Here is an 18028-nt window from a genome sequence, read left to right on the forward strand (position 1 = left end):
GGGATCTCTGCTCCAGCGCCTGGAGCACCTCCTCTCCCTCCTTCTGCACTGACCTTGGTGTCTGCAAAGTTTCTTACATCTTCTCATTCCTCTCTCTGGCTGTAGACTGTGCCACTCCTTTTTTTTTTTTACCCCTTCTTAAATATGTTATCACAGAGGCGCTACCACCGTCACTGATTGGCTTGGCCTTGGCCAGCAGTGGGTCTGTCTTGGAGAGGAAGGTATCGTCACAAAGTTAATTACTTATGAAAGAAGGTATTGTCACAAGTTAATTACTAAGTAGGATAAAAAAGAAAATCCATTTAATATTTCCTGAAGAATGATGTACATTACCTTTAACAATAGTGTGTCTGAATCGCTGCTGAAGACCATGATATTTATCTCTTAGGGGAATCCTTTGTGGTGGTTTTGCCCCAGCTGGCAGCTAAGCACTACGCAGCCACTAGCTCACCCCTCCCCCCAAGGGGATGGGGAGGAGAATGGGGAAAAAAACCAACCTACTCCTGGGTTGAGATAAAGACAGTTTAATAGGATAACAAAGGAAGAGAATAACAATAACAATAATACAAGTGATGCACAAATGCAATTGCTCACCACATGTGAAAGGAAACCATAACAACGCATTGCCTAGTCTGTTTCTGTGCAGTAAATCTGCCTCCCATCTAGCCTCCCCAGTTACATACGGAGCATGGCATTATATGGTAGGGAATATCCATTTAGCCAGTCTGGGTCAGCTGTCCTGGCTGTGCTCTCTCAGCTTCTTCTGCACATGGCAGGGTGTGAGAAGCTGAAAAGTCCTTGACTTAGTGTCGGCACACCAAGTACCTGGCAACAACTAAAAACTTCAGTGTGTTATCAACATTATTCTCATCCTAAATCCAAAATACAGCACTCTACCAGCTACTAGAAAGAAAATTAACTCTATCTCAGCTGAAACCATGACACTTATATCTTCATGATTAGGAAATGCTTTTATGAAAATGTCTGCCACCTGCACAGAATAAAGTATCTTTTCAAGTAGCTAACATACAAGTAAGGTATAATTTCCAACAGAACTTACACCACCAAAAAGTCTATCCAGTAGCATTTACAAGAAGAAACATTTGTGATAATCAATATTGGTTTTGTTCTAGTTTTAATGTCGTTTACCTTTTTCACTGGTGGCAATTCTCCAAGCAAACTCGAAATTACATCTTGACCTAATTCTTCAACATTCATGAACCTGAAGAAAGGAAGCATTTGACAAGCCCACTCCACTGCTTTTAGACAATGTTCAACTGTGGAGGCATCATATTAATTCTTCTTCAGATCCTAAAAAAACCACTTTGCTATATAAACTTTAATTGATACGAACAATATATTTCAGCTAAATTATTCACACATTGCAAATTGTATTGATTCTTCCCTAGCTAAGAGAAAATAAAAACAACTAAGTTAACTGCCAAACAGAGAAGAATAAGATGCTAGGAGACAGACCAAGGTTGTAATGGACCATAACCTATGTAAAAATAAAATTTAAGAAAAAAAAAAAAGAACTTTTTAAAAACCAACTTGGGAAATAATTCCATTACCACTCTGCTGAAGAGTCTGTTTGCAGTCATTTAGAGTAAAACCTAAGGATATGATTAAACTAGCTGTAACTGATTAAGTGTACTGAATTACCAGATGAAGTAAATAATTTTACTGTGACTTAAGGTGATCACAAATTCTTTCATGGGAGTAAGATAATTGAGACGGCCGAGAGGCTTTTAAGATGGATCAGTTTATTTTGAAACAGTCAGTGGTTTCCATCTCATTTGTCACTGTTGCATGAATCACAGAAAAATCAGAATATTGTACTATTTGAAACAGAGCCATGCTGTTTATTTGAAACTTGATTTTTGAGGTGAAGAGAAATTTTGGACTCATTTTAAAAAAGAAACAACCTTTGCTAAGGACAGTTGAGTTGCTAGACTATATAGGCCAAAAAATAATCAACATCTGTACTGTTACAGAATATATGACAAATATCATAATGCCAGTAGTTTCTTTCTTCTTCTTCCTTGACCTCTAACATCAATTGATGAGGGCATAAGTAGAGAAAATGTGATTAAATTTTAGTATTTTTCATTATTCTTCTGAAAATCAAAGACCCAACCTTCATCATAAAACCTACTTCATGCAAAGATAGTACGTTAAATACACATTGGTCAGGAAACACTCAAAATAGCTTAATCTAATGTAAAAAACCCCAAACAAACAACCCCCAAAAATTTTAGCTAGACAAAAAGCGTAGAAACTATCGCACTTCTGGCAGTATATCTCTTCAACTATCTGAGTTAAATACCAAGCAAAAGCTCAACAGACATACCATTAGAAAGATGCCATTCACATGTACAGCACTATTCTGTAGCATCAAATACTTACTGCATGTTATATCACTAATGCTAATTTTGTCCTACTAATCAATTAAGATTCCTCACAGAAATGTACAGCACATCCTTAGAATTCTTCCTACAGCTCTATACAATTAAAATGTATCTTTACTATATTAGTAATTATATTACCTTATAGTTGTTTGTATTTTCCCTTGCAGTTTGATACCACCTACAATTGTGAGAGAATCTTTCACAAACGTGAAATATCCAACACAATGCACATAGCTCTCTGAACCAACCAACAACAGAAACACGCAATATGGTGTGATTCTATTTAAAAAAAATGAAATTAAACAACTTGAGATTTTCAGCTAGAAGAGAGGAATTAATATTATTTAACAGTAATTAATTAAAAAAATTGCTAATTCTTGATTTTTCAATAGTGCTCTACAGCTACAGCTCTTTAGTTCCACTTAGTGGTCGTGTTCTTTCACATTTGTCAGATCCATAACATACACAAAAATCCAGAACAGTAACTTTCGGATTAAGAGTTTTGATAACTAACATAATTAAAAGCTGTAAAGTGAATGTGTTTCTGCATACGTTGCAGTATAATATTTCAAGCTCATTAGAATTTCTTTGCACCTGTGGATTCTCTTTTGTGTTCTTTTTTCAGCTCTAAATTATTCTATTTTATTGCATACAGACCTAAAATTTTACAGGAAATATCATTGTGGTGGGTTGACCCTGGCTGAGGGCCAGGTGCCCACCAGAGCCGCTCTATCGCTCCCCTCTTTCATTAGACAGGGGAGAAAAGGTACAATGAAAGAAAACTTACGGGTCGAGATAAGGACAGGGAGAGATCATTCTCTAATTATCATCACGAGCAAAACAGACCGAACTTAGAGAGGGAATTCATCTTATTTATTACTAAGCAAAACAGAGCAGAGGAATGAGAAATAAAACCAAATCTTAAAAACACCTCCCCCCACCCCTCCCATCTTCCCGGGCTCAACTTCACTCCCGGCTTCAACCTCCGCCCCCCTCAGCGGCACAGGGGGACGGGGAGTGGGGGTTACGGTCAGTTCATCACGTGGTGTTTCTGCTGCTTCTTCATCCTCAGGGGGAGGACTCATTGTTCCCCCGCTCCAGCGTGGGGTCCCTCTCACGGGAGACAGTCCTTCACGACCTTCTCCAACGTGAGTCTCCTCCATGGGGTGCAGACCTTCAGGAGCAAACTGCTCCAGCGTGGGTCCCCCACGGGGTCACAAGTCCTGCCAGCAAACCTGCTCTGGCGTGGGATCCTCTCTCCACGGATCCACAGGTCCTGCCAGGAGCTTGCTCCAGCGCGGGCTTCCCACGGGGTCACAGCCTCCTTCAGGTGCCTCCACCTGCTCCGGCGTGGGGTCCTCCACGGGCTGCAGGTGGAATCTCTACACCCCCTCATCCTCCCTCCATGGGCTGCAGGGGGACAGCCTGCTTCACCATGGTCTTCACCACGGGCTGCAGGGGAATCTTGCTCCGGCGCCTGGAGCACCTCCTCCCCCTCCTTCTGCACTGACCTTGGTGTCTGCAGAGTTTCTTACATCTTCTCACTCCTCTCTCTGGCTGCAAAAGCTCTCTCTAGCTGTTTTTCTCTTTCTTAAATATGTTATCACAGAGGCGCTGATTGGCTTGGCCTTGGCCAGCGGCGGGTCCGTCTTGGAGCCGGCTGGCATTGGCTCTGTCAGACACAGGGGAAGCTTCTAGCAGCTTCTCACAGAAGCCACCCCTGTAGCCCCCTCCAGTACCAAAACCTTGCCACGCAAACCCAGTACAACATGTATCAACTATTTTTGTTTGCATGTCAGAATAGAAATAAAAATCAGTTAAATTTTTGTACTTATCACTATGAAATGTACAGCCTCTCTGTTATTAGCAGAATATTACCAAGATTAGTAAAATTCCCTTAAGTTTGCTTTCTATTTTCTTTAAATCAGTATTCTGAAAATTCATTTAAAGGAATAAGTTTAGTATGAGCTATGGCACATAGAATGCTTTTGTTTGCATGATACTCATGAGTACCATGAAATAAAAGAGCAACAAATTATAAGATCTAAGACCACAACTAAGAAACCAGTTTAATCCAGCACAGTCCAGGCTGCTGTCAACCAAGGCAGACTAGTTTTCCTTCCTGTTTCAGCTGCTACTTCTGATCACGTCCCTGTGCCAGCATTAAGCATTTGTGTGACCATGCAGTGCGCAAAAAAGAAGGAAATATTTGTCAGTCAGACCAGTTTCTGATCTGGATCTCTACATGAATGCTGGTTCAAGGAGGTTGAGGGGAGGCAGACAGTTACACACACCCACCCCCTTCTGTAGCAAGTCAACCTTCTTTAAGTGGCTGTGTAACAATGACCTAAGAAAAGCCTGAGTTTACAAAAAAATTTTTTATCAGTATATTCCGAGCTTGGTTCTGTGCAAACAAAATGCACAAGTAGAATGATTTCTTATAAGCCTTGTGCTTTGTGCACTAAGATGACCACTTTACTGAAGCGAGCATCGCATCCTCTGTTACATATTCAAACCTAAGTGATCTGGCACCCAAGAAGCTGGGAGGGGACAGACAGGACAGCTGACCGAAACTGACCAAAGGGATATTCCATACCATATGATGTCATGGTTGGTACATAACTGGGGGGTGGGCTGGGAGGCAGGGCAGCCTGGGGTCTTGCTGAGCATCGACTTTGAGTGGTGAGAAATTGTACTGTTCATCACTTGTTTTGTATATTATTATTATTAATAATCTTCCTTTTCTGTTCTATGAAACTGTCTTTATCTCAACCCACGAGTTTTACATTTTATTTTTTTTTCCGTTTTCAATTCCCCCATCCCACTGGAGGGAGGGGAGCGAGCGAACAGCTGTGTGGCTGTTTTAGCTGCCAGACAGGTTAAACCATGACAGCAAGATAATTTTGCTGAAGAACTCCTGACACTTTCTGATGAATTTCTCTCTCAATTTTTAAAAGAACGTCATTGCAGTCTTCCTGAAAAATGCAAATTCCAAGACAAAAACAAACCCCCAAATTAGAAAGGAGATATACAATAAGGAATCTGACTTGAATGTTGTTTCTGCTTCTAAGAATACTTCCCTTCTTCCTTAGAGCACAGATCCTTTATGGAAAAAACACAGAGGCACACATACTTTCTTATCACTACGGTGCTACTTAAGTGAATGGACATGGAAAAAACAGACAGAAAAATGAGCTGTAAGGAACCAGAATACAGACAATGATTATTTCATAAATACATTCAAAGACCCAAGAAACTTCTATCAACATCTATATAGCTCATGCGATGATATAATACTGAGGTCAGAGTAGGCTATTTTTCTGCTTAAGAATGTGGAGTATGCAAGCATATGCAAAATTTGTGGATTATTCTTACTTTAAAGATTTAATTCACGCTGACGTAAGTCTGCTACATATGCTTATGATATTGCAGAGGGTACACTTGAGATAAACAGAAGTTCTGAGTATTTTCCTAGTGTACCCATGTTGCATGTACTCACTATGCTGCTTATTGCAGAAGAAAGCAAGCTACAATGCAGTTTTGTGAAAGAACAGTACATTATTGGGCAATGATTAATGGAAGGAAATTTAACAAGTCCAAATGCCAGATTCTGCACATGGGATGGAGTAACCCCAGGCACAAGTATAAATTGGGAGAGGGGTGGCTGGAGAACAGCCCTGCAGAAAGGGATCTGGGGGTGCTGGTTGATAGCAGGCTCAATATAAGTCAGCAGTGTGCCTTGGCAGTCAAGAGGGCAAACTGCATTCTGGCGTGCATTAAACACGGTATAACCAGCCAGTCAAAAGAGGTGATTATCCTGCTGTATTTAGCATTGGTGCAGCCTCACCTTGAGTACTGTGTGCAGTTCTGGGCCTCACAATTTAAGGATGTGAAGGTCCTTGAATGCATCCAAAGCTGCTGAAAGGGCTGGAAGGCATGTCCTATGAGGAGTGGCTAAGGACTCTGGGCTTGTCTAGTTTGGAGAAAAGGAGGCTGAGGGGTGACCTCATTGCTCTCTACAGCTTCCTGAGGAGGGGAAGTGGAGAGGGAAGTGCTGATCTCTTCTCTCTGGTACACAGTGACAGGATGCATGGGAATGGCTCAAAGCTGCGCCACGGAAGGTTTAGACTGGATATTAGGAAGCATTTCTTTACCAAGAGGGTGGTCAAACACTGGAACAGGCTTCCTAGAGAGGTGGTTGATGCCCCAAGCCTGTCAGTGTTTAAAAGGCATTTGGACAATGCCCTTAATAACATGCTTTAACCTGGTCAGCCCTGAATTGCTCAGACAGTTGGACTAGATGATTGTTGTAGGTCCCTTCCAACTAAAATATTATATTCTATTTTAAGAGAGTGTATTGAGACAAACTAAGACAAAATCTTGTTTCTTGAGGTTTAAATTTGTTTTCCAAGTTTTTATTTCCTGGTTTTCCTGAAGAGGTGCTCATCAACATTAACTATAAGGAATTCTTTGCTTCTCCCACCATTTCTGTTTACTGTTGAGGCAATGACATTATTAAGGGAAATATTCACACTAATCCAGCTTGTGCAATGCAATTTTTCCAAGACTTTCTCACCATGTGCATGGATCTTTGACTAATGCAAATACTGAAATCAAAGTCTTATTTTGTAACCTTTATATGAAAAAATGTCCAATTAAAACATCCAAAAAGACGACGAACAATTATATACCAGTGCACGTTGCAGTACAGAAACATTAAAAATAAATGAAGTACTCAGATACTTTCAGCAAATCTAAGCAATCAAAATAAGTTGATATTGTAGAGACATATCTGGCATTATAATATCAACTTATTAGTAGAGTATTTACAATACTTCCAAAATAACTCTTTATTCCTGTGGGCATTCAATTGCTTTGCAAATTAACTTGGAAATCAAAAGTTTCCTATCAAGGGAAATCTTTAAACAGAATCTCTTACAGAAAATAGATAAACCACCCACTGTGATAAACACTCATTCTTAGAAAAATATTGAAAGTAGGCTTTAAACTAACAAGTACTACTTGGGTTCAAAACCAAATCAGCTTAACATTCCCACTTGTTGCAATTTATATGGTGTCTGAAACATTTTGGCTTCAAGGAGTCAAACTGTTGAATAAGCAAAAAATGCTTTCCTCTGGCTTTTCATCTTGCATCACACTATATCACAGATTCAATTTGAATATTTTTTTAAGCACTGCTTGTCTCCTACTTTTGGGAAGATCAAAGTCAGAACTACATGTCTAGGCAAAAGTAGTGCAAGAACCATGAAATTCTAATGTTGCTTAATTTGGGTGAAAAAATATAGCATCCTTTTACCTGAATATCAAATTTCAATCGCTAACCTCAAAGCATGGGGGGGAGAGTAGAGGAGGGAAAAAAAAAAAATCAATATAGTTTTCAATAAATCAATAAAGTTTTTATTATTTTGGGGCATGGGGATAGAGGATGGGAATTGGGACACAAACTCTTAACTATAGCAGCTTCCTGCTAAACACAAACAGAACTGATGTTTACCTATATTTCCAAACTATTTTCATTCACACAGCTCACATGGTATTTGCAGTTCAGTCGTGCAGATTACATGCTTGTTCGAGAAGGAGTTGAGAAAGGAGCTACAAGACAAAGTACCTTGCTAAAAGCTCTAATAAGAACATAGAAAGTGAGGAAAACATACTATACTCTCCTAAGCGCAAGAGATCAGAAACAAGAAAATACTAGCTGGGCTCCTTGGGCACAAATGGCCGGCTATGTTTCAGATCCGAGTCCATGCAGAGGGCAGGAGGAGGGCATGCCAATCTCAGAACAGAACGCCGTACACCCCACAACTGAAGGGCACCAGTGACGGCCACTAGGGTACTGCCTCACGTTTCAGGGAATTTATTCGGAGGGTGGCACAGCCCCAGAAGCAAGGCAGAGCGCAGGCAATCTGCTTTCCCCGGCTCAGGGAGGGGTGCGGAGGGGAACACGGATGGAACAGACTTCCCCTGCTCCTGCGGGCGTCATCCACAAGAATCTCACCACCACCTTTGCCCAAGTCAGAGCAGAGACAGTCCCTCAGGACAGAGGGAGATCTTGTGTGCCTAAATTGCTGCTCACCACAACTGACCGAGCTGGAGCACTGATGAGTTGCCACAACACCCAGGAGCCCCAGCCCCAGTTTCGTGGTTTACCTCGGCCAGAAGCTAAAACAACCACACAGCCGTTTGCTCACTCCCCCTGCCTCGCCCCAGTGCAAAGAAAAAAAAGAAAAAAAAAAAAGAAAAAAAAAGAAAAAAAAAGAAAGTAAAACTCGTGGGTTGAGATAAAGACAGTTTAATAGGACAGAAAAGGATAATAATAATAATAATAATAATAGAAGAAGAATAAAAGAATATACAAAACAAGTGATGAACAGCACAATTTCTCACCACCTGAAGCTGATGCTCAGCTAGTTCCCGAGCTGACCTGCCTCTCGGCCCACGTTCCAGTTATATACAGAGCATGATGTCATATGGTATGGAATATCCCTTTGGCCAATTTGAGTCAGCAGTCCTGGATCTGTCCCCTCCCAGCTTCTTGGGCGCCCCCTGCCTTCTTGTTGGCAGGCCAGTATGAGAAGCTGAAAAGTCCTTGATTGCTTGACAACTAAAAACATCAGTGTGTTATCAACATCATTCTCATCCTAAATCAAAAACACAGCATTATACCAGCTACTAGAAAGAAAATTAACTCTATCCCTGCTGAAACTAGGACACCCAGCCCAACCGCGGCACCACCTAAGCCACACTCACTGTTGCTATGTGAGCCGCCACCTGCTGCTGAGTAAACAGCGGAAGGCAGGGCACAGGTAGTGCAGTGCACAGGCGCGAGCCCCGCCCGACGGATTGTCCTCACCCCGGCAGCCTCCTTCTGGTCGTCTCCCAGACTAGACCTCTTGTCATCACAAAAGTAGATCTCTGTTTGTCTCCCTGAGTCCCCTGGCTGGGCTCAGAGTATGGTTTCCCTCTGCCCCTTTGCTTCTGAATTTGCCAGCTTTGGCAGGACCCCATGGAGACCTGATTAGCACCCAAGTGGGAAAGCTGGGCACTATGTATCGCTTAGGGCAACAGGGCACCCTGCTGAGGTTGCTGTAAGGGAGACTTTGTATCATTGTCAGTATTTGGGGATCGGGGTATGAGTGACAGTAGGAGACAGTTATAAAAGATCAACACTCCCTATCGCATATAAGAATTTAGGTGGAATACAAGAAGTAGGGTTAGCAGACAGTCACTGTGTATTTCATCATGTTGAAATGTAATCGATTCCCTTAAAGCAACTATTCCCTCAAACCACTTTAGACCAAGTCCCTTTCTACCTTCTCTTAACCACAATCTTGTTTGAATCATAGAATAGTTTGGGTTGGAAGGGACCTTTAAAGGTCATCTAGTCCAACTCCTCTGCAATGAGCAGGGACATCTTCAACTAGATCAGGTTGCTCAAAGCCCTGTCCAGCCTGACCTGCATAATTTTGTTAATAACTTACTGTCATGGTTTTGCCCCAGTCGGCAGCTAAGCACCACACAGCTGCTCACTCAGTCCTCCCCCCCACCACAAGGGGATGGGGAGGAGAATGGAAAAAAACCCAAACTCCTGGGTTGAGATAAGGACAGTTTAATAGCATAACAAAGGAAGAGAATAATTATCCCTCCTCCTCCACCACCAATAAATAAAACAATAACAACAACAACAACACAAGTGATGTACAAATGCAATTGCTCACCACATGCAGAAAGGAAAAAAAGACAATCTGATGCCCAGTCTGTTTCCAAACAGCGAATCTGCCTCCTGGTTAGCTTCACCAGTTATATATGGAGCATGACGTTATATGGTAGGGAATAACCCTTTGACCAGTCTGGGTCAGCTGTCCTGGCTATGCTCTCCCAGCTTCTTGTGCACATGGCAGAGCATGAGAAAGTGAAAAGTTCATGACTTAGTTTAGCCACAGCAACTACTGAGCAACAACTAAAACTATCAGTGTGTTATCAATATTATTCTCATACTAAATCCAAAACACAGTACTATACCAGTTGCTAGAAAGAAAAATTATCTCTATCTTAGCTGAAACCAGGAGAGTATCCACCCCTTATACCATATCAGCTACATCATGCCCAGGTCCTATACTTCCTAATTTATTCCAATTAATCACCATCACTTTTCCTGTTTTTTTGATATGTATACACAGATATCCTTTAGTCTATGTGCCATCCCTCAAAAATGTTCATTGAGTTCATTTAGTCCATGACATCTGGGCTCCATCTGTCATAACAGTCTCTCAGGGCAGAGAATAAAATAGAATAGAATAGAACAGAACAGAATAGAATAGAATCGAATCGAATCATTAAGGTTGGAAAAGACCTCTAAGATCATCAAGTCCAACCATTGACCCAACACCACCATGCCTACTAAACCATGTCCCGAAGTGCCACGTCTACACTTTTTTTGAACACCTCCAGGTATGGCACTCCGCCACCTCTCTGGGCATCCTGTTCCAATGCTTGACCACTCTTTTGGTGAAGAAATTTTTCCTAATATCCAAATCCAAACCTCCCCTGATACAACTTGAGACCATTTCCTCTTGTCCTATTGCTAGTTACTTGGGAGAAGAGACCAACAGCCACTTCACCACAACCTCCTTTCAGGTAGTTGTAGAGAGCAATAAGGTCTCCCCTCAGCCTCCTCTTCTCCAGGCTAAACAACCCCAGTTCCCTCAGCCACTCCTCATAAGAATTGTTCTCCAGACCCTTCACCAGCTTCGTTGCCCTTCTCTGGACACGCTCCAGCACCTCAATGTCCTTCTTGTAGTGAGGGGCCCAAAAGTGAACACAGTACTCGAGGTGCGGCCTCACCAGAGCTGAGTACAGGGGGACAATCACTTCCCTAGTCCTGCTGGCCACACTATTCCTGATGCAAGCCAGGATGCTGTTGGCCGCCTTGGCCACCTGGGCACACTGCTGGCTCATGTTCAGCCGGATGTCAACCGGAGGAGATGGTGTATGCTGTTGGATTGTTGCATGCTGCATCCGGAGCTTCACCCTGTTCCAGTGCACTCTGGATCAGTCCATGGCAAATGGTGGGGCTGTGTTTCCACCCCTGGGGCAGTTGGTTCCAGGTATAATGGACGCCCCTCCAAGTGAAGGCAAACTGTGGCCTGCACTCTCCCACCAAAGGGATTGAGAAAAATGCATTTGTGATATCAATTGTGGCATACCACTTGGCTGCCTTTGACTCCAGTTCATATTGAAGTTCCAGCATATCCGGCACAGCAGCACTCATGGGCGGTGTGACTTCATTCAGGCCACGATAGTCTACTGTCAGCCTCCACTCTCCATTGGACTTCCGCACTGGCCATATGGGACTGTTAAAGGGTGAGCGGGTTCTGCTGATCACTCCCTGACCCTCCAGTTGATGAATTCACTTATGGATGGAAATCAGGGAGTCTTGGTTGGTGTGATATTGCCATCGGTGCACTGTTGTGGTAATGATTGGCACCTGTTGTTCTTCGACCCTCAGCAACCCCACAACAGAAGGGTCCTCTGAGACACCAGGCAAAGTAGACAGCTGTTCTATTTCCTCTGACTCCAAGGCATCTGTGTAAAAACCCATTGGTACCCTTTTGGGTCCTTGAAATACCCTCTCCTGATGTAGTCTGTGCCATGGATGCACAGAACCTCTGGGCCAGTCACAATGGGGTGCTTTTGCCACTTATTCCCAGTTAGGCTTACTTCTACTTCCAGTACAGTAAACTGTTGGGATCTCCCTGTCGCTCCAGAAATACAGATGGGTTCTGCCCCTTCGTACCTTGATGGCATTAGGGTACACTGTGCACCAGTGTCCACCAGAGCCTTATAATCCTGGGGCTCTGATGTGCCAGACCATCAAATCCACACAGTCCAGTAAACACGGTTGTCCCTTTCCTCCACCTGGCTGGAGGCAGGGCTCCTCTAGTCCTGATCGTAGCATTCGTTACTGACAAATGGATTTGTGTGGTTGTGGTGGGTTGACCCTGGCTGAGGGCCAGGTGCCCACCAGAGCCGCTCTGTCACTCCCCTCCTTCACTAGACAGGGGAGAAAAAGTACAACGAAAAGCTTGTGGGTCGACATAAGGACAGGGAGAGATCATTCTCTAATTATCGTCACGAGCAAAACAGACCAAACTTAGAGAGGGAATTCATCTAATTTATTACCAAGCAAAACAGAGCAGAGGAATGAGAAATAAAATCAAATCTTAAAACACCTCCCCCCACCCCTCCCATCTTCCCGGGCTCAACTTCACTCCCGGCTTCAAGCTCCGCCCCCACCTCAGCGGCACAGAGGGACGGGGAGTGGGGGTTACGGTCAGTTCATCACGCGGTGTTTCTGCCGCTTCTTCATCCTCAGGGGGAGGACTCCTCTCATCATTCCCCTGCTCCAGCATGGAGTCCCTCTCACGGGAGACAGTCCTTCATGAACTTCTCCAACGTGAGTCCTTCCCACGGGCTACAGTCCTTCACAAACTGCTCCAGCGTGGGTCTCTCCCACGGGGTGCAGACCTTCAGGAGCAAACTGCTCCAGCGTGGGGTCCCCCACGGGGTCACAAGTCCTGTCAGCAAACCTGCTCTGGCGTGGGATCCTCTCTCTCTCCACGGGTCCACAGGTCCTGCCAGGAGCTTGCTCCAGCGTGGGCTTCCCACGGGGTCACAGCCTCCTTCAGGTGCCTCCACCTGCTCCGGCGTGGGGTCCTCCACAGGCTGCAGGTGGAATCTCTACACCCCCTCATCCTTCCTCCACGGGCTGCAGGGGGACAGCCTGCTTCACCATGGTCTTCACCACGGGCTGCAGGGGGATCTCTGCTCCAACACCTGGAGCACTTCCTCCCCCTCCTTCTGCACTGACCTTGGTGTCTGCAGAGTCTCTTACATCTTCTCACTCCTCTGTCCGGCTGCAAAAGCTCTCTCTAGCTGTTTTTCTCTTTCTTAAATATGTTATCACAGAGGCGCTGATTGGCTTGGCCTTGGCCAGCGGCGGGTCCGTCTTGGAGCCGGCTGGCATTGGCTCTGTCAGACACAGGGGAAGCTTCTAGCAGCTTCTCACAGAAGCCACCCCTGTAGCCCCCTCTGCTACCAAAACCTTGCCACGCAAACCCAACACAGTGGTGCACGTGGGTTCGAATCTCATCCTTGTTACTCACTTCTTGTAAATACGAATCAGAAGCTCCTTCTGATGAGAAGCAAGATCAGTCCTCCTGCTCTGTCTGAGGAACTGCCCACTGGAGACTGGAGTAGCAATTTTCCTGGAAGAACACCCATTTGTGATTGTTTTTCCTTGCAGCTCATGTACTCGTGCCTGTAGGGTCCAGGTAGGTTTTCCATCCCACTTCCTCATGTCTTCTCCATGCTCACGCCGGGAAAACCACAGGGTGCTTCTTGGTGTGTACCCTTGTGGTGGTTTAGCCCTGGCCGGCAACTAAGCAACAAACAGCCACTCGGTCATTCCCTCCTGGCTGGATGGGGGAGAGAACTGGAAAAGTAAAAGTGAGAAAACTCGTGAGTTGAGATAAAGACAGTTTAATAGGTAAAGCAAAATTAACTCTATCCCTGCTGAAACCAGGACAACCCTCCATATCCTCTGTCTTGAGTAGAGGAATGCTTACTCCTAACAGCTGAGATGATACTGATCCATGCAAGTGGGGAACTGGACATATCCTCTTTGAGTTGCCAGACCTCCCGGGACAGTTTCTCAAACAGATTTTCAAATTTTTCGGGCAGTCTTTCCACAGTTTAGATACAGGCCCGTAGGGAGGAAGAGACATTTTCTCATATTGCCAGAGTTGGCCAGCCACTTCATTCACTGCTGGTGCGTCTTTGTCTTTTCAGGTCATTACTGCCAATGATTTGGCATATGCTGGTGGTATGCTCTGTACAAAACTCTGCCACATGGGTCGGGTACATTGGATTTCATCTGGATCTGTGGGTAACTGCACATTGTCCGGGTCATAATAAACCATCTCCCGCATGGCTAATTCCCTCAGGTACTGGATACCTCTCTCCATGGTGGTCCACTTCCCTGGATGACATATATAACATCTTCTTTGAAGGGATACCTTTCCCTCATGCCTGAAAAGAGTCACCTCCAGAGGCTGTGGGCTCTTCCAATTGACTTATCAATGTCTCCTTCCCTAGACAGGGAACCCAGCCGCTTGACTTCCCTACCCTCAAATTCCAGGCTGCTGGCCCCACTATCGGAGCAGCCAGGTGACAAGTTGCTTGCCTAATCTGCGACTGAAATCTTTTCACATATCTCGCAGCTCACTCAGGGATAGGTATCGGGTGGTTATCTCTGGTTCTGTCTCTTCCTCCTGTTCTTGTGATGGCCCTGTTTCATCATCCTTTGCTAAACGACTTTCATGTCCATTTCTTCTTATGTTTAGGGACAATTGATACTGGTATGGGTCGATTCTCTGGTTCAGCTGCAGTGCTTATTGCTGGGGTTTGAGCAGCCACAGTGCGTGTCACCGGGGTTGGAGTAACCGCAGTGCCTGTTGCTGGAGTTGATCTCTGAGTGGTATTCTTAAATAAACTCTAAACAAGACCTGAACCACATGCAGGAGACCTAGCAATAGAAGCATGCTGGTCCGAACATCCCAAGGATATTCAACATTCTCAAGAGCTATTGTAATTAGCCTGGAGAACAAGAGGAAGGTGAAGGAAGGTGTCTCCCCCACAGATTGGCTCTCCAAGGAGAAAAAGTAAAAAGTATAATTATTAATAGCTTCTCACAGATGGCTCCCAAAGTACATAGATGAAGCCATTGCTGTCTCTGCTGCCATCGAATTACAGATTCAGCCACTGGGTACAAATACAAAACTGGTCTGACTATCAATGATTTTATCATACCATAAGCCAGCAGTACACTGAACAGGAGAGTGATAACCTTAATCCAACACCCAGAGGTGACAAACCACACATAAACACTGATAAACAGTATATACGGCAAGTAAGGTGTTACATGACAGAACTCTGAGAACAGCTCTGTGAACAAATAAAACAACATTGTGACCAGCGGACCAGTGACGATTAAACTAATACAGTAAATGCTTATAACAAATTTGTTTTAACATGCTCTGGTCAAATCTGTCATTAACTCAACCCTTCGTGCTCCACACTGAGTGTCAAAAAGGACCATCCTGGTTTTGCCCTAGCTGGCAGCTAAGCACCATGCAGCCACTCACTCACTCACTCACTCCTCCCTCCCCCAAGGGGACAGGGAGGAGAATGGATAAAACAAACTCCTGGGTTGAGATAAAGACAGGAAGGAAGAGAGTAACAATAAACAAACAAAGGAAGAGAGTAATAATAATAACCACAACAACAACAACAACAATAATAATAATACAAGTGATGTACAAATGCAATTGCTTACCACATGCAAAAAGAAAAGAAAACAATCTGACTCCCAGTCTGTTTCTGAGCAGCAAATCTGCCTCCCGGCTAGCCTCCCCAGTTATATATGGAGCATGACGTTATATGGTAGGGAATATCCATTTAGCCAGTCTGGGTCAGCTGTCCTGGCTGTGCTCTCCTAGCTTCTTCTGCATCTGGCAGAGCATGAGACAGTGAAAAGTCCTTGACGTAGTGTGGACACAAGAACTACTTAACACAACTAAAAACATTAGTGTGTTATCAATATTATTCTCATACTAAATCCAAAACACAGCACTAAATTATCTCTGTCTCAGCTGAAACCAGGACATCTACTCACCTGAGAAGTGGCTCACACTGATCAGTTACTTCCTTGTACTTGTCACTGTTTGTTTCACCTACTGCATTAATCCACCCCACTCCTTTCCTCTGATCTCAGGTTTCCACATCCCTCCAAATTTAAATTGGGAAACAGAACCTACTCTTTCTCCATGAGACCAGAGCAAATGCTATGAAAACAAAAGGCAATGTCTACACGTGATGGATGCATGCCTCGTGTTTGAACTAACTGAACTTTGGTCCAGGCAGATGCTCAGCAAGTAGGCCTAACCGAAGTTAATCTTATTGTGTGAGGCTATCAGTGAGAACTCAGCATCAAACCCTCCAAAAAAACCCCAATTTGGCTGGAGACTGCACTGATAAGCAGCCAAAACTGCATGACCACAGCAGAAAATCTTACTACAAATCAACCACTTCACACTATAAATATCTGCAGCCATCAGGGTCTGTTGAGCTCTCCTTCCATAGCAGCTGGCTGTGTGGTGGTGATCTCCCCTTGAGTAGGGACACCTCTCAAGGTTACTCCTTGAGGCTGAGAGATCCCTTACCTGACACCAGACATCAATGGGTGGTAAGTGACATTTTTTGCATGCATGTAACATTTAAGATACTTATAGTAATATTATGTGATAATCTTTGTATCCCATAATAACTTTCAGTGTAGTAGATAGTAGAGTATTGACTGCCAGTCCATCTGTACTTATTAAATATTTTACATATCTAAATTTACTAATTAGAACTCAATAAACTAACTACTAGATCAGATCTGCCCGAATGATCTCTGACTTTTCTCTTGCGACACTACACTGAAATTGCCTGCAATCATCTGAAAATATCAAAGATAAGAGTATTTCAAAGTGTATAAAGAGTTACTTTACTTTGAAAAACTTGTAATAGTGCTAGAGGAATTTTTACTCTATAAACTGAGAAAAACAAAAAGAAGAGCTGAAACTCAAGTCTGTGACTTATGCCTGTTCCCAGCTCTTTGGCCATTTCTCTGGATCTGAAAATAGAAATATATTTATCTAGATTACAGAATATAACTCAATACAATATACTTTTGTGCAAATATTAAAATTTAGAAAAAAAAGTTAAATACATCAGGCAAGACTGGGGAAATCACTTGTATGGGCTATGAACAAAACTGCAACAACAAGACTAGAGTAAATATACATGACATCCTTGGTGTGAAACAGTTGCCAGCAAACCATAACTTGTAATAGCTAAAGATAGTCTACTTTATATGGAAAGACACATAAAGTAATTCTGCTAAATAATTTGTGAGGAAATTTCAACACTGACAAGAGAAAAACCAATATTAAGATTTCAACTCTATTTTGATCTAAAAAGAAGTAAAAAAAAAAAAAATTAGTTTAATTTACATATTACTTCACTGGGTACATTCTCTGGCTGAAAACCATCAGAATGTACCCAGCAGTTCACAGGGAAAGAAATTTAATGTCTGCACATTAAACAAAACATTAGAACATAGTAATCAGATCTGCTAGTAAAGATTATAAGCAGATAACTTACATGTAAATACATGTCTTAATCCATAATAATTTCTTCTGGGTTTTGGCACACAATGTGGGGCACAAAGGGTTGAGATAATGTCAGATCTGAACAGAGCGTGTTGTTATATGTATTTATTATATTAGGTAAATAGTTGCTGGTCACAATGGTGTTTTCTTTGTTCACATGATTGTGTTATGCAAATCCTTACTTGCTGTATGTATTCCCTGCGGCACTGTTTAACATCTCTGGGAGAGGGGTCAGGATTCTCATTTTACTATACTGTGTAATATCAACTTATGATAAGATAACATCACTTGTCATGAGGTTAAGCTGGTATTTGTATGTGGCAT

At 43.3% G+C, this 18028-nt stretch overlaps 1 long non-coding RNA gene across 1 annotated transcript in view; it reads right to left on the reverse strand.

Moving 5' to 3' along the window:
- The window catches only part of LOC142599259 (uncharacterized), a 664355-nt gene that overhangs the window by 151610 nt on the left and 494717 nt on the right, over nucleotides 1-18028 (reverse strand). Inside the window, exon 2 of the long non-coding RNA XR_012832889.1 lies at nucleotides 12957-13018. This is a non-coding gene — a long non-coding RNA (uncharacterized LOC142599259). The remainder of the gene's footprint in view (nucleotides 1-12956; nucleotides 13019-18028) is intronic.

This window comes from Balearica regulorum, chromosome W (assembly GCF_011004875.1).
Source record: "Balearica regulorum gibbericeps isolate bBalReg1 chromosome W, bBalReg1.pri, whole genome shotgun sequence".
NCBI classification, from domain to species: domain Eukaryota; kingdom Metazoa; phylum Chordata; class Aves; order Gruiformes; family Gruidae; genus Balearica; species Balearica regulorum.